This window comes from Emydura macquarii, unplaced genomic scaffold (genome assembly GCF_026122565.2).
Source record: "Emydura macquarii macquarii isolate MOO-44397 ecotype Brisbane River unplaced genomic scaffold, CSIRO-AGI_Emac_v2 contig_2676, whole genome shotgun sequence".
Taxonomy (NCBI): domain Eukaryota; kingdom Metazoa; phylum Chordata; order Testudines; family Chelidae; genus Emydura; species Emydura macquarii.
The window spans coordinates 40498305-40524424 of NW_027132813.1; positions in this window are offsets into that span (position 1 = coordinate 40498305).

Here is a 26120-nt window from a genome sequence, read left to right on the forward strand (position 1 = left end):
GCAGCTGAAAGGGGGGGGCGCTTTATTTGCATGGGCTTTGTATTTTCATGAGTACAATTAAGTACTCAGCATACTGCATAAGCACACTAGGTGCTGAGCATGATGGGAAATGGTCAATATGTCTGGTATTGTGTTACAAATCACTGTTGTGTTAACTGCAGGGGTAATGAAATGTTGTCCTTCGATTGCATGAACAAATGGCAGCAGATCTGTGTTTAGCCTGTTCTGAGGAAAAATTCACTCATCTAAACAGAGCCCAACATGGGTGGCGGACGGATGTTTCAGCATTGTAAGAGCAGAAGAGAGGGGGTGAGAAGCTGTCTGCTGAGACTGTACTAGCCCTGGCAAAGGGCTACCCTCAGGCATGAATTAACTATCTTTTTCCACTGTTAAAAAGTAGAATTAATTATTCCTCTTGGAGTCTTTTGTCTTGTTAAAAAGCAGGGACCTTGCTCCTGTGTCAGCAGAAGGTTTTCCCATGAACTGAAAGCTGAAATTCACGGAGAGCGGAAATCACTACAGGAACTGGGAAACCTTGACTGACAACCAGCAGAGAAGAGCCAGGAGCGATCGGTGCCTGCAGACGATGGGGCCTGCAGATGGCGGGAGCCAAGAGTGGTTGGCGCCTGCAGATAGCAGGAGCCAGTAGTAGGGACTTGGCAAGGCCCAGAGGTGGCAGAAGGCAGCAGTGGAGAGGGCCTGGTCAAGCTCACATCCGGCAGGAGCCTGACGAAGGGGACTGGTTGAGCCCCCAACCGAGAGGTGGACACTGCAACTACAGTAGTCAGTACAGGGGAAAGCAAGAAGGGAGAGGCAAAGGACACGCCCCCGTACTCTGGAGTGGGTATGGCTCACTGAGTTCATGAATTCTGTTTGCACTGGTTCCAAAACCAGTGCTCTGTTGCTTCCTTCCTTTTATTAAAAGGTTTACTTTCTACACTCAGACTCTGTGCTTGCAAAAGGGGAAGTACTGCCTTTTGGGGGCGCCCAGGGGATAGTGTGTGATTTCCCAGGTGGCTGGGTGTGCGATTGAGCTGGTTTGGTGTTGTGTCACTGACAGGAACCCATAGATATAGAACCCGGCCCTTTGCTGCTGCCGGCTCTGCCTGGCAGAAGGGTTACACTAACAACAGCTGGCTTCTGCCACCCTCCCTGGCGCCAAGTTGTACCTCATTCTCAGGAGTACTGCCATGCATTTCAGCAGGTCTGTTCTTAGGACAGATTTGGGCCCATTGTTAGGGTCTATTTGTATGTTTATCTTAAGGCTCAATGAACCACGATATGGGAGGAGTAAACCTAGCAAGACATCTGGGGGGAAAAAAGCTCTCCAGCCGGAAGGAAAGTCAGCATCTCTCAAGCAGGTGAGCCCACCACAGAGATGCTAATGCAAAAGAGAGATCATTCAAAACATTATCAACTATTATTCTTGTTATCATTGTCATCATTTCATTTATGGGTGCGCATGCATAAATGAAGCTGCATTCCTGCCCCCAGGAGCTCACAATCCAAGGAGACAACAATGCAGAATTATTTAGACTCCAATTCATTCAAATACACACGTGAGTGCTTTCCTCATATGGGGGCTATACCGGGGAAAAAATGAGACACAGAGAAGTTGAGTGACATTTTCCAACATGGGTGCCTCAAATTAAATCCCTAAAAATCCATATTAAAGCACCAGAATCAACATGGCCTGATTAGCAAAGATGTTGAACACACACCACTCCCAGTGATTTCAGGGGGAGCTTCCAGTGCTCAGCACTTGTGAAAATAAGGCAACTCTTACTAAGACCATAAATACAGATTTACGTGTCTCACAGTACAGCCCAAGGTTTGAAAACGTTATCCTAAGTGACTTGTCGGGGGGGTGGGCGAGAGCACAATGATCTCTGCTGTGATGAATACAGTTTTAAATATAGACACAAAAAAAGAAAGTAATTAGACTGAGAGACAGGAGACTTGGGTTTTAAGCCTGGTTCTGACGCTGACTTTATATGTTACCGCGGTCCAGTCACTTAGTTTAAAGCCCTGTGTCTCAAGTATCCCCATCTGTAATAATGACAGTGATATTTATCTTCGTAATTAAAGAATGTTTGTGATGTACCGTTTATGCACAAGATATTATTAGGGGGCTCATTGGCGGGGGTGGGTCTAGAATATAGGTGCTCCGAACACCTGGGATTAGTTCAGTAGATCCTATGGGTCTTGTAAAGATCCTCCACCTGCACTGGTGGAGAAGGATGGACAATATGATGCTGACAGAAGGCCAGTGGAAGTAGGGGCTGTAATTCCAGTACTTATCCTATCGCTGAAAAGGATTCTCTGTGCCATTGGGCTACTGACAGATCAGCTCCTCCCTGTGGCCACTGTGACTCAGCTGGATACATCCTCTGCTTCACTGGTTACGATTGCTGTCCACTAGCATAGGACTTGAGACGGAGACCATGCATCTGTGAAGCAAAGTGCACTTTGCTGCTGCTCTAACCAGATGCAGAATGTTCCCTTGGCTAGTGCTTGTTGCTAACCGCCACATACTTGCTAGATGGGTGGAGGCACCACTAGGCTGGCATACCGTATCCACTGTAAACACGGGGTGTGGGACAGCTCTCTCTCCTAACCTTCAGCATTAGTTTGTGGTCCTGCCTGATACTTCCTGAGATGAAGAGCTAGCGCACTAGAGGGCGGGATCTAGCCCTCTATACACAGCCACTTTACAGGATTCAGCTCCCTCGTCTCAAAAAATAAAAATGCTAACTGACACGTTAATACAAAATCAGATTCAGCCTGCACAAAACCCCTATATAATACTCCAACATCTTACAGACCTGAGCTGAACACACTACTGCGCTGGAATGTTTTGGCCATCTCTCTGCAATAATGGAATATGGGTTCAAGGGGATGCAGAGCGATATGCATGGATAGCTGCTCTTGCATCCATAGAGTGCACCATGTGCTGATAGCTTTCTTAGGGATGATTTGAGACTCCAGTGGATCTCCTCACATCCATTACACATTAGGAAGTTCAGAGAAATGTCCGTCTCCGTGCTGCCTTGATAGTTTGTCCACATTTTAAAATTCTCCATAGGTGTGCATTAAACACATCCAAGCTCACAATGTGCCAGGGAAGAGCAGGACATTTCCTGAAGTTCTCACAGCTCTACTGTTGCATTGCATCATATTCAGATCTGTAGCTCAAGTGTAAAGACATCACAGAGAGGAAGACTGAGCCGTGAAGGAAGGCTAGTTTTACAGTTAAGCACTGGGATCGGGGGACTCAGGCGATCTGGGATCAGTTTCTGACACCACAGACTTCCTATGTGACCTTGGGCAAGTTACTTAGGACCAGCTTCTGATACTAATAAGTAGCTGTTTACTCCATTGATTTCAATGAGGCTGCTCATGCAGTCAGGTGCTACTCTGCATGAATTTTGCTGCTTGATTCCATGTGAAGTATTATCATAATGATAATAATTCTATAGCTGCTACATCCCATTTTACAATGGCAAACTGTTTGATTTAGTGGGTCTTTTCCATCTCTACCTTCAAAGATCCATGGACATATGTTATCCAGAAATTATTATAGTCCACAAAGAGCAACAACATTGAGATTTTCTTATTTATATATTTCTTTCTAACTAAGACCACATTATAGCATTAATGAAAACATAAAAGATTAACTTACTTTGTTTGTGGCCTTTTATTTTTTGACAGACAGGCTGGAATGTATCATTGATATTATCCTCTAATAAAGGTTACCTTAATGATTTCTTTTAAGTAGGTATTTTCTTCAAACAAAGAAGAAAGAGTTTTTTAAAAAGGGAAAATGATCTATTACTGGACCGGAAGTCTCCTGCTAATAGACAAATGTGAAATTGATGTGTTAAAACCTTAATTGCATTAACTTTTACTTCCTTTCTCAATGGCATAGTTTGATCCAGCCAGGCTGCTTGCATTATTTTACGTTAGTTAAGTGTGATTTTTGAGAGCGCCTGACTTCAGTCACTTTCCAAGTAAGAAGTAATGGTATTGGCTGCAAAGGTATCAATATTTCATCAGGTCTTTGTTCAGCACTGGTTTTAGCTTTTCTTAATGGTGCACTTTACCAGGCAGCTTTTTCATACATCATTAAACAGAGCTATAGCGCTTGTGCCCTGTTTCTGATTTACCGTAGATAGTAATGTTTAAGATCACATTAAACACCACACATGCTCTCAGCTATTTGAGCAACATCATAGTAATGAACAGTCAATAGTCTTCCTAAATTAGCACCCTTTGGAGCTCTCGTTACTGAATCAAATAAGGATCCTTGGTTCTCCAGTGAAGGCAATTCTAATGTGAGATAATGAATTTAGTATCTAATCTAAACTTAGGGATTCTTTTCTCCTATTGACTTGCAGGAGTAAATTAAGTGGGAATGATATAAAATTGGTTTAACAAATCTAGCACCCACTCTTACTAGGTCCTGAGTATTTGCTAAAAGATGCTTTCCCTCACTTTGCTCCTCAAAGCCCAACCCTGTTCCACTGACATCAATGGCAAAAAAGAGAAAGTATGGTCTTGTGGTTAAGGCACTTGACTGGGCCTCAGTTCTGCCACAGACCCCTCTGCATGCTGTCACCTGAACTCTCTGGGCATCAGTTCCCCCTCTGTAACCTAAGGATAACAATGCTTCGTTTCTTCTATCTTGTGTGAGTCTTGTTTAGTTACAGTCTATGCTCTGTGAGGCAAGGATTGCCTCTTACTGTACCTATGTACAATGTCAGAACCATGGGCCCGCATCTCAACTGGTGCCTGTAGATGCTACTGTGATACAGAATAATAATTAATACATACTCCTCTTGACTACAGTGGGATTAGGACTGGGCCCTTAGATACCAAGAATAAAAGTGCCTTAGCAATAAATAAATTATATACTCTGGCCAAGATTTTCAAAAATAGGAGCCTTAAAGTTGGGCCCCTAAATCCATATTTAGGCACCTAATTAAGCAGCCTGATTTTCAGAATTGCTGCAATCAGCAGCTTCCCTTGACCTCAGTAGGAATGAGACGAGCTTAGTATAATGCCCTGTGTCAGAACAAATTGCACCTTACAGTTTGGAAAACAGATACCTCAGTGAAAGTTGCTCCATTAGCCTATAAAAAATTGGGCAATGACAAAACTAATGGAATACATGTTAAATTTAAATAAAATGATGTCTTATTTTCCTTGTCTCCCATCTACAAAGGCACCACCAATCCTTAGAATTGTTATCATTTGAGACCACTCTAATATTCCTTGCAAAGAAAGCACAGTGCAAAAAGATGCCTATTTAAAAATGAAGAGTGAATTATGCTTCAGGAGAGCAGCTCTGTGACCCACCCTCAATATTCTTGCTATATAATTGTCCTACTCCTCCTTCAGTACTATCAACTCTCTTTATCAAGACTGCCTGGACTTGTGAATAACTGTGTGGAATGAGAGTTGTATTTAAAACATAAACACACATCCAGCAGCACATGCATGTGCCTTGAAATACTTTTAAAGTACCAGTTTGCTGGTACTTACTGTTTATAAAATCATAGAAATGCAGGGCTGGCAGGGACCTTAAGAAGTCATCTAGTCCATCCCCCTGCATTGAGGCAGGACCAAGTAAACCTAGACCACCCCTGACAGGTGTTTGTCTAACTTGATTTTGAAAACGCTAACAATGGGGATTCCACAACCTCCTTTGGTAACCTATTCCAGTACTGAACTATCATTAGGAAAAACTTTCTAATTAATATCTAACCTAAATCTCCTTTGCTGCAGATTTAGCCAATACTTCTTATCCTTCCTTCAGTAGATATGGAGAATAATTGAGCACTGGCCTCTTTATAACAGCCTTTAACATATATGAAAACTGTTATCTGGTGCCCCCTCAGTCTTTTCTTAAGACTAAACATGCTCAGCTTTTTACCCTTTCCTGACATAGGTTAGGCTTTCTAAACCTTTTATTATTTTTGTTGCTCTCCTTTAGATTTTCCAATTTGTCCACATCTTTCCTAAAGCGTGGTGCTCAAAATTGGATACAGGCCTCACCAGTACCGAGTTCAGTGAAACAATTCCTTCCTATATCTTATATATGTCATCCCTACTAATACACCACAGAATGATCTTTGCTTTGTTTCACAATTGCTTTTGAAACCTAAGGAAAATTACAAAAGCTCAGGAACAGATTCTCAGTTGGAGGATGGGCACTTACATTACATCTTCCAGCAGCTACGAGACAATAAGAATTAGGAGCTCAGGAACAGTTTTTCTCCTTGACCCTCTGATCAACCAGGTGTTCCTTAAACCTGGATACACAAAGCACATCCATGTTTCTCTTTCTTACACAATGAAATCAATACCATACTGCACTACCCTTGTTTTCAAGGGAATCCAGCTGCTTCATCACTTGTTTGTAGAGCTGGCTGAGATTTTTATTTTTTTTTAATGAAACATGGCTCTTTGACAAAATCAAAATTTTAGCAAAAAGTTTTCATTTTCATTGACATTTTTGAGTGTTCAATGAAAAAACAAAAAATAATTTTTTGGCGTATGGTAACTGAAAACTAAAAAAAAATCAGATTTAAAACAAATACCTAGTCTCTAGTTGCTGAAATTGAAACAAATTAGGGAAATTTCTATAATTAGACATTTATTAGAAAATTAGAAATTTTCTATAATTAGAAATGTAGGGAAATTTCTATATATTTGTATTTATATTTATATTACTATATTTCTATATGGTAAAATGATTTATTTTTTCATTCAAATTTTTCTCAGGAAAAATAAATTGTTTCCCAGCCAGCTCTACTAGTTTGGCCTTCTGGTTTGCAGGGTTCCTCTAGATTATCCAGATCAGGTTAAACCACTTAACACTGACCATAACACACAGGAAGGTTATTTCTTCGCAGTTACTTCACCCCATTATGAAGTTTGTTGAGAAGCTGGTGCTGATTCTTTCTCAGAGACCCAACTACACTGAGAATTTTCTCTTTGAACCAGAGCAGTGTTGTAGGGAGGAGAGGGGCTAATAGGAAAAGGATGGTGGGTATTGCTACACAATGGAGCATAAGTCTAATGTGCATGCCATCAAGCACATTTATGGAAAAATATTTTTGAAAGATGGGTGCCAAGAAAATGCAGCTCAGAACAGCCAAGTGCTGCTATGGGCTCTGATCCAAAGCTCTCTAATGTCAGTAGAAAAGACCCCCTTTGAGTATAATGGGCATTGGTCATGCTCACTGATAGCAAATAGATTCAATGCTTATCATACATCCTTTTTTTCTCTTTCCTTTAATTGATTTAGTCTTTCAGTTCTGATTCATTATTTTCCCCTTTATGATTGTTATCTAGATGATGGTAATTGATCAAGAATTGTGTTTTAATTAAGTTAATTATGGTTTTATTTTTTAATGGTTGTTGCTAGTTTTTGGCTTGGTTTTGTTCTTTAATAGCAGAATATTTTAGCTCACATCTTAGGCCCAAACCCTGCAAGGACTAAACATACAAATATACCTTTACAGACCTATCGAATTCAATGACATTATTCATGTTAGTAAAATTACACATGGGTGATCAGTCTTTGTAGGTTTGGTGCCGTGGTTGGTAACTCTTCTATTTATAGTGATAATTTGTATCAGATAAACGATTGACAACGGTTAGTACTAACGACTGGGTGTCAGTATATTTCCTTTGGCTTCTAGCTTTAGAATAAATTATGGGGTTTTGGTTCTGAGAACTTTCAATTCTGTTTGCTGATGATCCAGTAGGTAGAGCATTAGCCTAGGTCTTGGGAGACCCAGGTGCAATTCCCTGCTTTCCACAGACTTCTACTTTGATCTTGACAAGTCATGTAGCCTCAGTTCTTCACAAACTGGGATAATAATACTTCTCTAACTTGCAGAGTGTTGTGAGGATAAATACATTTAAGATTGAGATGTGCTTTGACATCTACTGATGAGAAGTGCTATATAAGAGCTAAGTATTATTATTTCTAATCTACTAAAATATTATTCACTTTTTACCTCCAAAATAGTTTAAAATAATCCTTTGTGTGAAATTCACCCCTATGCCGAAAGCCAGCATAAGGCTATGAACCTTCTAATCCCTCAGTCAAGGGATTTAGATGGGTCTCACATGGTGCATAGGGTATGTGCTGGCCCTTGCAGAATGGAAGACACCATTAGTGGTGAAGGTCACTGCTCATTCACCTTTCCAGATGGAGCGAAGACTAGCACAGACAAAACTGAATGGGAAATATATTTGTTCAGTTCTACGAGTGTGTGTTAACGGACACATTTTTGTTTTGTTTTGGTTTTTCCCTAAAGAATCTCTATTCTTTTCATGGATATTTTGGAATCTCTCTTACTCTCTGAAAGGTTTGTCTTCCAGCACACACAGTGCTGATTCTGAATTCATTACACTTTCATGGGCATGGAATTGTTCCAGAAAATTTAAAATTTTTCTTAGCCTCCCTTGGACAGGAAAGGGCTTGTTTCCGTCATCCTCATCCATAAATTCATAGTTGTTGTTCATTATACAACTCTGTGATGGGAGTTTTAGACCCTGTTGTCCCACTTAGACTTGTCAGTTGTAAGGACTGGGTGGCATTTCAGACGGGCCAAGCATTTGCTATTCCCATCCACATGGGGATAGATTTTAGCTGGGGTTCAGGGTTTGGCTTTGCGTATGAATCAGGGCTAGACTAGGGTTCAGGTTTGACTCTTAAGAGTTATTCTTACAAGACTTCGACCCCAAAATAGTGGACATTTTGTGAGATCAGCACTGTCATGAAATTTCTGCTGTCTTTAATGGTGGAATACTCCCAAGATATATTCCACCATGCAAGTCTGCATCGGAACTGGATCCAAAACAGAGAATGATTCTGGTCTGGATACAACCTGGAACCATAAACTATATGCACAAGTTTGGATGTAGGGATTCAAATCTCTCTCATCACAGAATACAGGGAAGTATTTAATTTGGGGATATGCTTCAGCCCCATCTCTCACTGAGTATGAATGTTTCACTCTAGATCACTATAAACCTAGTATGTACTGCATATTTTTTACTTGACTTCAGTGACAGATCATATCTGATTTAATATGCTTTTTTACTAATGATCATAAAATGTTCAAAAATTAATAAAAAGTGAAGTCTGAAAGGATGCTTTTGAACCCAGCCCATCATAAGTATAAGAATGAGATCTGAGCGCCACTGCAAATAATTTACAGCGTTTATTCATTCAAATTTTAAATGAATTTGATTCAATTATGTCTGTACCTTCTTTGTGTTCATGTTCTGTATATATTCTAGTGAACAAATTTGCTGGCAAGAATGTTTTCAGAATCAGTGAATTCAAAGCAAATATGGGAGAATATTCAAAGAAAGTGCATTTTGAATGGGTATTCAGTATGAGCATTCTCTTTAGAAGCCTTCTTCTAAAAACTACATTCATCTTATCAGTGACCAGAAGCAATATCCTGAGGCCTATCTAATCAATCAAAAATTAAACATAGCTTGATTTTTGAATATCGAATCCTGCAAAGAATTGTTCAAGCGCAATATGCAATCATAGAGAATATAAAAAAAATAATTGAGAATATATTCTACACCACTGTACAGCAATTGTTGGGCAATTTGTGCTTGTGCTTGGTCCATTGAAGTCAATGGGAGTTTTGCCATTGATTACAGTAGAAACAGCATCAGGCCATTTGTGAACAGAAAAAGAGGAAAACTTCATTGGATACATTATTTGCTGCAAATTATTTGCCCACCTCTAATCAAGCCAAACTATTTACAGTTTGCTGCATAGAAACTGATTGAGAGTCTCTTTTACCTGACTCCACTGAAAAGTCAAATTAAATCCACAGCTGTCACAGCTAATGCCATACGTATGCAAACTTTCCACACCTCTGACTAGTCAGAGCATTGTACTTTCATGCTAGATTCAGAAGGTAAAGAAAATAATGTCCTGCACCTGCTCAGATAACAATATTTAAATGTATATACTTAGGCAATTTCAGAAAGAAGGGCCAGATCCTCAGCTGTGTAAATCAGTCAAGTTCCATAATGGGATCCAGGTGAGGTTCTGGCTCCATAGGTCTTAAAATTAAAGCACAGCATAGATTCCTCATCCAGGACTATGTTGTAAAGCTTCATATTGGAAATGTAGAATGATGAGGAGGGAGGTTGTGTTTCCCCAATTCAAAAACAGGTCTGAAAAATCCTTGAGCTGTGGAAATACACTTTTATTTTTCATGTTCAGATACCTCAAAAGCAGCCAGGTATTTTTATGGCACTTTCCAAAACAATATTATTCAGTTTTAATAGTCTAGGTCAGAATATCTGGTCCAGCCAAGCTGTACTTAGCACAACACTGAAGTATCAGGGCAAAACTGGCTTGTTCTGTGCCAGCCAGTCTCCCAGTGCAGATTAGAACAACCTGTTCTAAATAGTGCTGGCTGCTGATGGCTTCCCTTGGGTTGTTCTGGCAGCTGGATATAGGAGACCCTCATCTCCCTATATTCCTCCTACACCAGGTGCTGGGAAGGAATGGCATAAGAGACACTATCTAGTTATAAAATAGCTGATTTTTGTTTTGAAAGAGTTGTTTGTTAAAAAGTTGCATCCTTCCTTCCTATTCAGATAACTGGCATAACAGAGACCAGGTCTAGCCAAAGACAATGGAAAAAATGGCTCCCTGTGCTTCAGAAGAGCCTAATGGAATTTACCAATTTACCAATCCAACAATTCCATACCATTGCCAATAACTATATTAACATCAAGTTCAGGAACATCTTCTGGATGAAAAGGATTGGAGATAGATTAAAGTGGAAATAATTTCATAGGCTTAATTTTCAGTAGGGCCATATCTCAATCCATTCTATGGAAAGTAACTGGCAAGTGACCTGATCTGCAGTTCAACGGCTCCGTGATAGCTGTGAGCAGATGTTGTATAAATGTTTGATTTTGGCCTCCAAACTTTCACCTCCAAGTATTTGATAAAAACACTGTAGTTGTCATGGATTACTCAAAAAGGAAAAAAAAAAAAAGATCCAAAAATGTATCTGGGGTCCTTTGCTGAAGAAATAGGGCTAAAAAAAAAAAATCCCACAGGACCAGGCTTCACTAGATAGATTTCCACTTTCTGTTACTTTTGATTGGGTCAAAAATAATGTTAGAACAGTGTTCTTTTTCATGGCATCTTATTCCTCTTTGCTGCAACATCACTGGCTTCCGTGCTGCTATCGAGGGACGAAACTGTTCATGGTATTTTGGAACCTTCCCTTCATGACATAACTGTAGCCTAGAAGTGCAGAGGTATGAGCAGGGCTTAATTTGTGCCAGGGATTGCCAGGGCTGAGCCCCGGCACCTCTAGGCTTGCCAGATCATAGCCCCGGCTCCTTTGGGCTTAATGCATCAGTTAAGAATGTAAAAAAATTGCTTGATCCCCAGCACCTCTTGCATTGCAAATTAAGCAAGGGTTACAAGAAGACTTTTTTTTTTTTAAATTAACCATATGGTTCCTCAAAAAATGCTTCAGGTTTTATTCTGCTGACAATCTGAAAAAGATCCCACTTGGTCTTCAATTCCTAGTTTAAAGAAAATGGGCCAAATCCATCTCTATCGAAACACTATGGAAGTTAATGGAGTTGCATCAGGAATAATTTTGACCCAATGACTTTCTATCCAAAAGAGAAAAGTTGTTTTGCAAACTCGATCCATGATCACGAAATGCAATGGGCCTGATTCACCCTGGCATTACTCCATTTCCGTGCTGCTGTAACACCAATCAAATCAGCTAGTAGCACTGGTGTAAGGCAGTCCTGAAGCAGGCTTGTCATATACAGGAGTAATCAACTTAATCAGGATGCTTCCCAAGGAACCAAATTAAGCCTAATGATACCGAGTTGCAAGGACTACTGCTTAATTGGGATGGTAATTCTGCTTACGGTAATTGGGATGCTTGCAGGTGGTTAAATGGTACTAAACTAGGTATAGATGATCTTTGTAATGCTCAAAGAGTGACAGAGATTTGTCTCCCCTCAAAGGATCTCTGTCAACAATGGTTCACCAAAGCAAAACTTCTTTAATACCCATTCTAGGCTCTTTCAGACATTACTGTAGAATCATAGAGATGTAGGGCTGGAAGAGACCTCAAGGGGTTATCTAGTTCACCCCTGCACTGAGACAGGACCAACTATACTTAGACCATCCTTGACAGGTGTTTATCTAACCTGTTCTTAAAAACCTCCTATGATGGAGATTCCACAATTTCCCTTGGTAATCTATTCTAGAACCTAATTATCCTTATAGTTAGAAAGTTTTTCCTAATATCTAACCAAAATCTCCCTTGCTCCAGATTAAGTTAATTACTTCTTGTCCTACCTTCAGTGGACATGGAGAACAATTCATCACCATCTTCTTTATACCAGCCTTTAATGTATCAGGTCCCCTGTTAAGTCGTTTTTTTTCAATACTAAACGTGCTCAGTTTTGTTAACCTTTCCTCATAGGTCAGGTTTTTCCAAGTTTTTATAATTTTTGTTGCTCTCCTCTGGACTTTCTCCAATTTAGTCACATCTTTCTTAAAGTGCAGAGCCCAAAACTGGGCACAGTATTCCAGCTGAGACCTCACCAGTGCTGAGCAGAGCAGAATTACCTCCCACGTCTCACATACGATACTCTTGTTAATACAGCCCAGAATGACAGCATTTTTTTTTTGCAACTGCATCACATTGTTGACATATTCAATTTGTGATCCACTATAACCCCAGATCCTTTTCAGTGGTACTACTGCCTAGCTAGTTATTCCCCATTTTGTATTTGTGCATTTGATTTTTCCCTACTAAGTCACTTGTCATTATTGAATTTCATCTTGTTGATTTCAGAACAATTCTCCAATTTGTCAAGGTTGTTTTCAATTCTAATCCTCTCCTTGCAACCCCTTCCACCTTGGTGTCATCTGCAAATGTTATGTGCATACTCTCCACTCCATTATCCAAATCATTAATGAAAATATTGACTAATATCAGATCCAAGACAGACCCCCTGTGGGACCCCACTAGATATGACCTCCCAGTCTGACAGTGACTATTGATAACTACAGTCTTTCACCCAGTTCAATCTAGAATTGTTGGAATTTAAATCTCCTCAAGATTCCTTTCACTGAATTCCTCAAATTTAACTGGATTTGGGACTCATGTTGGCAAAATAAAATTATATATGTAATATATATATAATATATATATAAAATGCAATATAATATATAAAATAATGGAGCCTGTTCCCAGAGGGAGACCTATGGTATGTTGAATTCCTTGGGGGCTGCCTGTCTTGCCCTTTAGGTGGAAGCATGATTGTGTGGAAGTGCACGTCTTGGGCAAGCTGGTTAAAAGCCAAGAAAGATTTCAGTCTCTCTGTCCAAGGAGAGCAGGGATTGCTCTCACCCTATTTCTCATGGAGATACGTGGTGTCTGAAGGCGATATGGGGCCCCCATTTATCAGCTAGCAGAGTTCGGTGTCCATGCAGGTGGTGCACCTCATAAAGGGGAGTAGTAGCACGTATGCATTTTCATTTGGTCAAAATTTTCAAATAAATGGAACTCCGCAGGTGCTTTACAAATTAAGCACACGCTTATATGCTTTGCACAAACAGGGCCTCAACTGGGCCAACAGACCATTCACTGGAGCATCTGATTAAGAGGAATCTACTCTATATTACATAGCCCTCAAAATATATGTTCCTCTTTTATTTTAGAGTAAAGAAGGATCAGCACTGTGCCATTCAGATCAAAATCTGGATCCATATATATTTCCTGAACATGGGAATTTTTGGTTATGGGTTTTGAATCCATCTGTAGTTTCGAATCCAGACAAATGACATAGATACTAATTCAGAAATAAAAAAACCAGCCCCCAGATGTCATGTGGAGCTTCTGTAGGAAACTACAATCAGAAGCAAACAAAATCCCCAAATCACCCTTACTTTTCCCAGCTGTGATCTCCTTTCTCCCTGTAACACGACACTCGCCCAGCACAGATTTTGATCTGCAGCCTTATAAAAGACATTTTTTGTTTGGTGGCAACATGATCTCACATGGATTTGTGTGTGTTACCTGGTTAACATGGTAACCACAACCATTGCACCTACTGAATGAAATTCTTTTGTTACATTAATCATATTTGACAATTGATTCATTGTTAGTTAAATGTGACAACCCACATGTATTTAAGCAAAATGGATTTGTACAGGATGGGCTATTAAGTGCATTTGGATAATTGACTTTCTGTTTGTTACTGTGTTTTTCTTCTGTCGTGCTGTATGTTCATCATGAATCAGTGCATTCAACACCCCCACGTCTATTTGTTTTCAGAAAGTCTGACCTTTATTTTATTCATAATATCATATGTTATGTAGGTTAGACCAATATTACCTCTGAGTGTTTAACCTGTTTATTCCTGATGTATTGCCTCATTGTGTTATAAGCTTTGTTAGAGGCATGAAGAATGTATATGCATGAAAGGGAGGGGACATTTGTCATCTTGTTTATCCTCAAGAAACAGCTACCTGATTGTAGAAATGCCCTTAATATAACAATTAAACAGTTGGTAACAAATGGTGAAACCATAATGGGTGAACTCTGAAATGCTACCAGATTTTCACTTTTAGGCCTGGCACAGAGCTTCACGTGGCCAGACCTCTTCCCTTACGAAGAGCTCTCTTGATTTTGGTCCACCCACATGCTACCCCATGCAGGACCCCCACATAGAGCAGGCCTGGTCTGTTTCTAACACTACAGATTTTTTGTTCCCCAGTTCCTACGGGGGCTCTTCATAGTCTCAGTTGGCCTCTCCACTGCCAGTCCCACTATGTTGCAGGGAGATGTGATAACAGAATTGCAATAATAACTGCTCCCCACAAAATCCTCTGATCTGGCGAGAGATACCAAAACAGTGTCACTGCAACTGTGTTTGCTGTGCAATGCAACTGGCCATGTGAAAAGATCCAGCCAGCTCTCTCTGACTCTCCATTTAAGTTTGCCTCTGTTTTGCATTATGTAAGCTGGAGGCAGACTTGCATAGCAGTTGCTGGTGAGCCCAGCAAGATGAACCCCCTATTACCCATTACAAAATACAATAAATAAATTCTAATAAATATATGTTCAAATCAAAACCATTTTGAGCTGCTTAACTGAGTGCATATCTAGTCCTTTATACACATATTTGTACAAAGTGTTGCCTGTAATTTTAAAGATGCTTGCCTCAGGGAGGTTTCGTTTTTCCATTGAAGTCCCCTTGATTTACTGTACGCAATATGTTACAGCTTCCTTATTTGCTCCTTTGGGACAGTTACTGACAGTAAATCTCTATTAAAATATTCTTCCATATGGTTGCATGAAAATTTTATTGCAGTGAGCCTGAGGCTGAAGGTCACAGCTGAGTAGCTGCAGTTAAGTATTGCAGTCTATGGACTCTGAGGTACATCTGTTCTGGGAGCTGGAGTAAAATTAGAATTTTACTGTCAATAGCAGTTCTCCAAAACTAGTTCCATTTGTTTACTGTTGCAGGCCCATACCCAGGCAATACCATCTATATATGTGTCACCGGGTATTGTGGCTACATGATTTAGTTCTTAAACTCCAATCCAGAAATTACAGAATCTGGAGGTCACTGGAGAGAGTCCCTAATGTATATTTCATTTATGATACATGAAAATTTAATTTTCTCTCACATGATTTGACTCTATTGTTTGCTTACATGGTTTTTGGCGTTGACTTCATCCTTCATCAAAATGTTTTCTAGGAAGTATAGCATCCAAACTTTATAAATGATAGCAAAGTATTATTTTTAATCAACTACTTGAGAGTGACTAGCCAGGCACATGAGCATCACACTATTACCCACATAACTGTGCTGGAAATAAGAAAATGCCGTGCCAGCTGGCTGTGTGTTTGGATGCTGTTATTCTGCAGGGCAGTAGGTCATTCTCATGTTGTAGAAGTGCCCACTATTTGTACAACTTGGAGAGATGTTTGAAAACATGTTCCATTGCGGAGGACCACAGAGTATCCGGGTGCTATATTGCTCTAAACATTACATTTAGCGATTGACATTGGGGTCAGCCAAATGTTAATCTACAGCTTGTATTTGCTTGAAATAAAAAAAGAAAATAGCCAGGCATATTTCTAAAGCCCATCTTGTTTAGCAACATGACATCTATCAGAATGGCTCTGAGCCAGGCCGGGCCTTTTCAGTGTGTAGCGTAATTAGGAATTTCTAAAAGAGAAATCAAACCTGAAATCGCATCTGTGATTTTAACCTATATTAACAATGTTGTTTAAAAGGTTACAACATTCACTTTGATGGCCTGGTGGAGTACTGCCAGCTGAGAGAACTGAGAAGGTCAGAGCAGACTGAGTTTTTGCAATACTAAAGCGAGTTATAGAGATTCAGTAATTTGGAGAACAATCAACACAGCATCAGTCCTTTGGAGTCCCGTAGGGGAGATACCATGGAGTGGGGATTGCACTGCCTATGGAATCCTTGATGACCTTCTTGGACAGAGTTCAGGTTTTGAATTGCAGCCTCTTAAAGCGAGGGGATAACATTGGCTGGAGGAGGAAAGGGTGGAAAGAATATAGTCTTCTCACCCTGCAGATTGCATAAGCTTCTCAATTAGTGTTGTGAAATAATTTTCTGAGTACTCAGACCTGCTGTCCTTATAGCATCACCCTGTTATCTGTTGCTGTGTTAATACCATTTCTTGTTCCTTTCCCAAACTATTTGATAACCCTTCTATTCTGCATGTATCATCTCAGATTTTGGAATGTGGCATGTGTGCTACAAAATACTATATAGTCACAGCACAGTATTTTTTGATTCAAAGATTTCCCAGTTACTCTTTGTGTAATATCTCTCTCTAGATACATGTATGTATATTAATCTGTTTATCTACAGTGCATGGTCTATATGGAAAAAACTTTTAATGTGTTGGAATTTGGATTTTCAGGCCTGCTAATATTTGCTTACTTAAATGATCTTTCTGCCCCACTTCTTAACAGTTAACAAATATATAGTTAGACCATCTATCTCTAGTGTGAACATATTGAGCTGGAGCCTAAGGAATGAGAATATGGGTTTTTCTCCCTATTTTTGGTGGCCACATTTTAAGGTACAAAGCGGCATTTGTCTTGATGTATGATCAAACAATGCCAGACGCTTGTGGAACTTGTGATCAGTTGTCTGATAGTATGTGAACTTGTCAGAGTGACAAAAATAGAAGGTGCTTTCTTAAGCAATTGCTCAAGTACAGGCAACCTCTGCTATATCAATTGTCTTTTGTATTATGCACATTAAACAACTCAGCACATTATTCTGAACTGAAGACTGCCACCCTGGTTTTATGTGTAAGTGCTAATAATAATTGGATGTGTTTTGGTACCTACTTAAGCCTTAATTAGTTCAGTTGCATCTTATTTTTCAAAGCAGGGAAAATATAAACTTGCCATAATATTTTACCAAAATAGATATGCTCTATGTAGACATGAAATGAATTCCCCATTGCTCTCTCCCACATTTTGACAGGCTGATAAAAATGATATTAGGTGATTAAATGTAGAAATAAAGAAGAAGGCAGACATAATGATAAATTGTAATGAAGTTAAACAGCTGGCAGACTCCTTGGTGAATTTGCCACCTGATGACTTGTGCTAAGATCTAGGCAATGCCTCCAGCTTGCCAGTCAGCTGGCAGCCACTGGTATATACACTGAGCATTACCTCCCAGTCATTAATTGGCTTGATGGAAACTAGTTTTGTTGCCACAAGGACAGAAAACATCTTTTCCGTGTGTGTGTGTGTGTGTGTGTGTGTGTGAGAGAGAGAGAGAGAGAGAGAGAGAGAGAGAGAGAGAGAAACATCTTATTTTCTATACATAAAGTAATGCAAGATTAAACCTGCTGAATTAACGCTGGATTATCTACGGATGGGAATTGGATTTACAAACATATTCTGGATCTAGTAGTCACAAAGGCTTGTGCTTTGCTTTAACACTGGGAGCATGTAATTCAAGATAAGATTTTGATACAGCAATCAGTTTTGGAAAGAAAGCTCCCTGCTTCTTTAACATCAGGACTAGGTAAGGATGGAGTGAATTTTAAGTCCTCTTTTCATGGATAAGGAAGAAATCACACGACTCAGCAATCCCTTCTCCCCACATTTTGTTATGAAGAAAAAGTTGCATTTAAGCAATTTTTTCTTCCTAGCTGTCCGTACATTTGTGAAACATTTACATTTGCTGTTTTATATACAAAACCAGCCAAGTCAGCCGGCAGGTCCATTCTTACACTGATCACGCAGGGCTAAGGGCATCTCCTCCTACCCACGGCAGTATTCTCACTGACTTCAGAGTCACACATCCACCCCACACAACACTCCTGCTAAGCACCTGGTTCTGCAAAAATTTACTTACATGCTTAACAATAACCACTCAAATAATCTCATTGACTTCTCATGTGCTTAAATTAACCATGCGCTTAAGCCTTTGAAGGACCAAGTCCCAAATGCAGGTGGCCTCTGTGTTCCTACAAGTTACTGAAACATTAGGACTATGCACCACAGGCTCCTATGTGTGTATTCGTGCTGCCTCAGGCAACCTTAACATGATTGGTAACATTCATTAGGAATCTTACCACAGTTTTACAAGTTAGGACATTGCTGTGGTTCTGCTGTGGTCTAATATATCTGATAGCTACTTCCCCGCTGTCAGATACTTTCCTCCTCCCCCACCTCTCCCCATTAACTTGTGAAATGTACCTTTGCTACATGGTATACAAACTATGAGACACCATGGCTATTCATGGAAGTTTTAAAAATGCCGCAGTACAAAGGTTAATGGATCTATCTAACTCACCACATACATATATATATATATATATATATATATACACACAGAATTATGGTATACATCTAAACTAGAAAATATTCTTTTTTAATTAAAGTGACAGTTTTAGATTTTTGCTTTTTAAAATTTTTGTTAGTTTCTTTCAACTATCCTTTTGGCTAAACTGTGCTTGTTTTCCTTTTCTTTTTTTTTAAACGCATGTTTTGGTTGAGAACCGCTTGATTAGGACCCAGCTTGACAAAACCCTGGCGTGGATGATTTAATTGGGGTTGGTCCTGCTCTGAGCAGGAGGTTGGACTAGATGACCTCCTGAGGTCCCTTCCAACCCTAATCTTCTGAGATTCCTCTTTTCACATTCATATTTGCCACACTAATAAAAATGTGCTGCCAGCAGCCGATGTAGTACCTGAAATGACTTTTAACTTAACACCAGCAGTCATGTGCTAATAACCCTAGACCCCAAATTCGCTCTTGACAGTTCCTATCAGACGCAGAGTCCCCATTAAAACATTCTCACAAAATGCTGTTTGCCTCTCTTTGCTGTATGGATCTCTTTTAAACAAGCAGCCCTCCTCTTTCTCAAGAGATGCTGTAGGAACAATAGACTCAATGCTTCGCTTCCAACCAATTCTCTCTAGTCCCCATATTTCCCCCCACAAAAATGTACTATATGCACACAATAGATTTCTGTTCGCTTGCCTCTCTCCCTTCATGCTCGTTCTTGGCTCTCATCTCCCCCAACTCCCTCACTTCTGGCTCAGCTCTCTGTCCTCACCCCTCCCATTGCCCTCCATCTGCCCTCAGTGCCTAGTTTACCCTCCCCTGTTCTATTCACTCCCTGGGCCTGATTCTCCTCCTCTGTCCCTTGTAGGCAAAGTGGGCATGAAATGCTACCAAATCTTTCCCCTCACTCCTATTGCTGTTCCCACAGCTACACAAGGCAGTGCAGAGTCACGCGCTAGGGATAGATATAAGACCCAATAGAAGTCCAGTTTATTTTTTCCAGCTTCAGTTTTATCCAGTATAAGATGGGTGCCCAAAGTGCAGCTGTGATCCATGGCATTCTCAATATGCAATGTGGAGAGAAAGCATTGCAATAGCTAGAGCAGGCTACCGGAAGTCAGAAGACCTGAATTTCTCTTCTGACTCACTTTCTTTGCAAATGTGGGTGAGCCACTTATCTCCTTTAGAGAGAGGGAAATGAAGGTGCATGGAGGATAATACTTAACCACTGTGATGACATGCTGAGAGAGCTTTGAGATGTATACTGTATGTAAAAAGAATTGCTATTATAAAAAAGTGGCACGTGGGGAACATTAGTGGCCATGGGCCCTACCTCTATACTGAAGATGAAAGTAGCTGCAGTCGTCTTAAATGAAGGCCTTGGATGTCCAGTTTGCTAATGGAGCCCTTGCTGGGGCAGAGTATTGGCAGTAAAGAGATCCTTGCTCTTGTATACCAAAGAAAAGTTTCAGAGATTATAAAAGACTAACCTATAGAACCTCTCGCAACAAGTAAAACGAAACAAACCAAAGACCAAACAACAATAACATCAGCAGGGTCTGATAGCATATTTGCTTGTGTAGCGGCTGCGGAATTGGGTCACGACTGGCAACTTAATGTAGCTATAACATAGTTACAGTACTTATTACCAGTGGGATGGCAATGGATAGGGTCGTGACACTCTAAAAGTGTGGGCTGATGTTCGTCATATGAGCCACACATAGCAGGACCCACAAAATTTCAGCAGGCTAGTCATGCCCATATTTATTTGCTCCTTTGTGCACGGCTTCTTTAGAAAGCTTTTGTTTTTTGATGGAAACAAGGTATTTGTGCCTTGCCTGTAGAAACGTCAGACTTTGTGGTGTTCAGTTCACAATGAAATACAAGTTTCAGTTTGATTTATTGCTCTCAGTTTACTGTGCCTGAAGGTGGCAGGTTTCCTGGTTTGGATTTTGCTGATGGCTTTACAGTTCCTTTTTTTGTATTAGGGCAGCCACCTTTATGTTTGCTATCTCTACGCCAGCACTATATTTTAAATGACTGGGAGTTGTAGTGTTTGAAACGTCGTTATTTACAGCAATGCCTATATGCGTGGATGTATTTCCAGTAGAGAATGTTTAGAAGCAGACACATGGATTCAATTGCAGAGAAATTTTTAAAGTTATTTGTTTGAGGAATGAGTGGGTCTTTCTGACCACTTCAGAGCTTTTGAAAGTGATCTTTTTTATCAGAAAGTTGTTATATTTAATTTAAAACAAAACCCACAATAACAAGTGGTTTCAAAATGCAACACCTCCATCTAACCCACTAGCACCCACACTTGTGTTCTAGACATAGCAGTTCCATTAATGTCAATGGGATGAGGTAGATCTTTTAGCTGAAGCAGTAGAGGCTCATGCTTTTTAAGAGCCAGAAGTCCCAGGTTCAATCCCTACTTCTGATGATCCACTGAGCACAGTATAACATGAGCTTAAATGTCTTTCCAGATCAGGGGATAGAACAGAGGACTGTCACTCAGGTACCTGAGCCCCTGTTCTGCTTACTTCTTGTGAGATGCTGGGCAAGTCATTCACCTTCTATGCCTTAGTTCTCTATCTGTGAAAGAGGGATAATGATTTTTAGCCACCTTTGAGTCCTTGGATAGCTGTGGATTAGGGCTGAGTTTTTCAAAGGCGCTCAAGGGAGTTAGGTTTCAGATCTGTGACAGTGTGCTGGGAACAGCACCTATTGAGTTCAAGGGGTGGGCAGGTTTTTACCCCCCCACATCTAAAGGCCCCTCCCCCAGACCAAGGGGAGGAGTTACTAAACCCTGGGCTCAAGTGATTTTGGGGGACAACAAATGAAAAACAGGGAAAGGAGTGAGGTCATAGGGCCAAAATCAGGGCAAGAAAGAGTTCTTAAAGCTGTGTTGTCATCACCCATTTCTTCCCCCTTTGAAAATGAATGCTGGAACAACGCAAAATAAGTTGTTTGGGTTTTTTAAACAAAATGATTCCTTTAAAACCTGCATCTTTTCTTTGCTGAGCCAACAGCCATTTCCCTGGCTGAGATGTTAGTTAGAGGGACATTCAGAATCATGATGAAAGCGTAACAGCCCTAATTGTGAATTACATTCTTTTCTCAGTTGCAATCACAGCATTAACGTTATTTTAGATGTATTTTTATGCCAATTTCCTTGGTTTTCTTAATGGTGCAAGACATTTTTTAAAGAAAGAATGTTCCTTGTAAAAGAGTCTGACACCAGAATGACTGCACAGGACATAATGTGGTTCATCTTGTAAACAGGGATTTATGAACAAACAAAATCATGGGTTATTTCAATACATAATTAGGAAATTGTAAACTTGAGGATTATTGACTTCAGAGACTGCATCCTGTCCATAAATATACCAAAGGTCTTTGGTTCAAATCTACGCTAAAACCAGGCTGCAAAAACTCCTTTGAGTTCCAGCTATCAGGTACAGTAAATCTTACTGAGCTCACGTATCATTGACACAATTGGCATTGATAGCTTCTTTGGAGTATTTACAGTCTATTGCTAGCCATGAGGTTGCCACGCATGCTCAGAAAGTCAATAAGCTAAAAGTCCTTCTGTTGAAAATCTATTACTGTGGTCAGTTTTGGAAATGAAAGGAACTTGTCCATTGAGGACCTCCTCCTCCAGCACTCCCTACCCCAAATGAACCTTCTGTTTCTTCCAACACAGCTAACTGTTCCAGCCCATACTAGAAACCAAGATGCAGACAACTTTATAAATGGGAACTAACTCCCTTTTGAGTGTCAGCAGGGGACAAAAGGTGTCAGATTGTTGTTATGTATTATTTACATTGCAATAGCCTCTAGGGGCCATAATCAGGGATCAGGACCCATCGTGCTAGGCACTGTACACACACAACAGAAAAACCATTGCTGCCCTGAAGAGTTTACATTCTCAAGTTTTACATTCTATGCTTACTTTTGTACACATTTGATTTCAAATCAGTAATGTTTTCTCCATATTCTTAGATTCAGTCTCAGCTGGTGTGTGTTAATGTAAGTCCATTGAAGTTAATGGAAAGGTGCTGTTTTACACCAGCTAGGGTCTCGATCCCTACCACTTGAAAACAGACATTTCGATTTTCAGGAAGTTGTGGTGGCTTCAATATCACCCCTGTAAAATTAAGGGCTTATAATGGAAACAGTGATACATCTGAAACTGTATTCATTATGCAAAATCATTGAAACACCCTACATCAGAACAGACTTTTGGTCAAAATTTTCAAGCTATTTTCAAGCTGGCTACCTAAAGAGTACCAATGGGTAAGACACCTAACTCCATTTGGGACCATTTTGTTAGAAGTGGCCTAATTTTCAGAGGTTCTGACCCCTTACAGATCTCACTGATTAAGCAGTGAAGACAAGAGGAACTGAAGTTGCTCAGCACTAGAACTAGTCAAATATTTTCCATCTAAACATTTTTTCTAATATAAAATGGCATTTTGAGGAAACAAATGTTTTGAGTGAATTTGGCAAAAAATCCCAAATCTTAATTTTTTTTTGGTGGGGTTTTGCGCCTAAAAAAATAAATAAATAAAATTCCAGTTTTAAATTGAATTTGTTTTGGATTTTGGTGGACAAAAATCAAATGTTGGTTTTGGGGTTTTCAGGCTTTTGATCAAAAAAATAAAAATTTTCAAAGAAAAGTGTCAATGAAAGTGAACATTTTTCATTTTTGTCCAATTTGGTTGCATGGAGCAAAATAATTTCCTGCTTCATTTTACTCAGCATATCTGAAATCAGGCCACTTCTATTTAGCATCCTAAATTTGGATTTCAGTCTCTAAATTTAGGCACCCAGTTTAACAATATTAGCCTTGGATTTAATTGTCCTGTACTCTGACTTTCTACTGTGTGTTAGAGAGAGAAAAACCAAATAACTAAGAGTTTAAAATTTACCATAAATATAAAATTCTGGATTTTTGCCTTCCACAGTGATGAGGACTGAATACAAGGAAAAAAGACCTGCCACATTTAATTCTCAACCCATAAGGCATTTATATTAATGTAGCAGGAAGCTGTATCTGCAATCCAAGGCGCTGTCTTTCTTAAGTAAAAGCCTCATGTCAGCTATCCAGTTTACTCAGTCCAATGCTGCTTTCGTTTCTTGCTTGTTGTACTATATATTTATATTGAGGACACATTCTCAGGAGCTTTTAGACACTTCTTAAATGTATTTTATGAGGAGACAAAGTCAAATCACTATTACTTAATTAATACAATTGTGAAGACTTCAATCCAGCTACACAATAGCTCTCCTAACCTTGCAGAAGGATGCATGACTTCATTATTGAGTATATTGTTTCCTATAAACATATAAAACCCCTACAATAACAATCCCATCAGCTGAAATGAAGTTATCTGAGAACAGAATTAAACTCTAAATGACCCTTTGCTCTACTCCATAGACCCCTATTAATAATTTCTAATCTAATCAGCGTGGATAAATGTTCTATTGCAGCCCATGCCAGGCATTCTGCCAGGAGGGCCTTATTGCAGTCCGTCTGATTCATTCCAGTCCAGAGCTACTCTGGAGAAGATGCATCTTTCGCCAGGCAGCCACTGGCTGATTTCCTCTTTTGTTATCTTTTAGTGGCAAAGTCATGTCCTTGTAACTGATAGACACATTTCTTTGTAAATAACCCTGGAGTGACTGATAGAGCTTTTGCCAGACAAAGCCTGTAAATAGTTAGGCATTATTCATGCCAGGTCTGAGCACAATGTGTCACGGCTGACAAATTTATGGCAGATATGAGCTCACCTCTTGCACAAATATATACCTTCCTGGCAAATTCATCACATGTTTTAATGGCCCCATACTGAATTTGTCAGCTGTCTGTCCCTGCACATTGTTTCCTTTGGATTCCTGTCAAGAATTGTTTGTTGGAAATCATCTCCCACCTCTATCCTTCAGCTGCTAGACCCAGGAAAGATCAATGATGACACATCTATTGATAATATTTTACATGCAGCTATTCAGGTCATAAATCATTTTAACAATGCTGATATGTTTATTGAGTATCTGCTGGCATCGCCATTATATGGAAAGTGATGTCAGCCTAAATCTTAGCTTTGTTGGATTGCATTTTATTTCTTCCTTTTTTCATTTCCCCATAATTAAAATATGTCACTGCTCATGTTTGAGTTCCCCATTTAAAAAGCATTGAGATGATGGGCGTCTCATAAAAGATGCAGATTATATGACCTTCTGCTCATCCCCAATGTGCATTCAAAATATCTATTTAAAAGAACTGACTGTCACCCTGTGATGGCATGAGCCATTTTGAGTTTGCCTGGATCACTACTGAAAGATATTCAGTGTGCCAGCAGGGAGAAGCAAGGGTTATAAACGTTGCACTTCTCTTTTGGTTTCTCCATGCCAAAAAGCTGCTCTGTAGGCCCTGCACAGGTGCTCTGTGACTGGAACTATGGAGGAAAGGCATTCCAGGCTGGGTGTATGGGTGGGGTGAGAAGATATTATTTAGACACAACAAATCCTGCATCTTGGCAGGGGACTAGACTAGATGATCTTTGCGGTCCCTTCTAACCCTATGATTCTATGAATGTACATTTTGGACCACTGAAGGCAATGGAAAGATTTCAATGGGCTTAGGGGTCAGACCCATAAGTATGCATGTCCTAATGCAGCTACAGCTCTCCCCATCCTATGTAGATTACTCCTGCTCTTGCTCTGTCTTTATTTCAGGCAGACTGGCAGGAATAATCTGGGAGGCTGTCAGTGTTGTTTTTGTGGCATTAAAGTTCATCCATCTGAAGAGAGTCCAAAAATTCCCAGATTCGGCCCTATAATAAAGAGCTGCGTTTATTATATTATGGATTTTTCAGAGAATGTAATACAACAACAACATTACACAATTACAAACTTCCTAAGTCAACTTTAGGATTTTGCAATTTGTTTAATTCTGGTTTCTTCTTTAGGAAAGAAATTTTGTGAGGTAATCAAAGGTTGTGCAAGGAGGAGAGAACACGAGAACAGTCAATGGGAAAAGTCACAACGCTACCTTGTATGCAAAATGTCATTCTTCATTCAAAAGCACAATTCCCTCCCACCCCCAGAAAATCACCATGCCATGATTAACACTATTTTGTCCATTTCAATTTAAATGGCTGCACATTTATAATCCTGAGAGTAAATATGTAGGAGGCAGT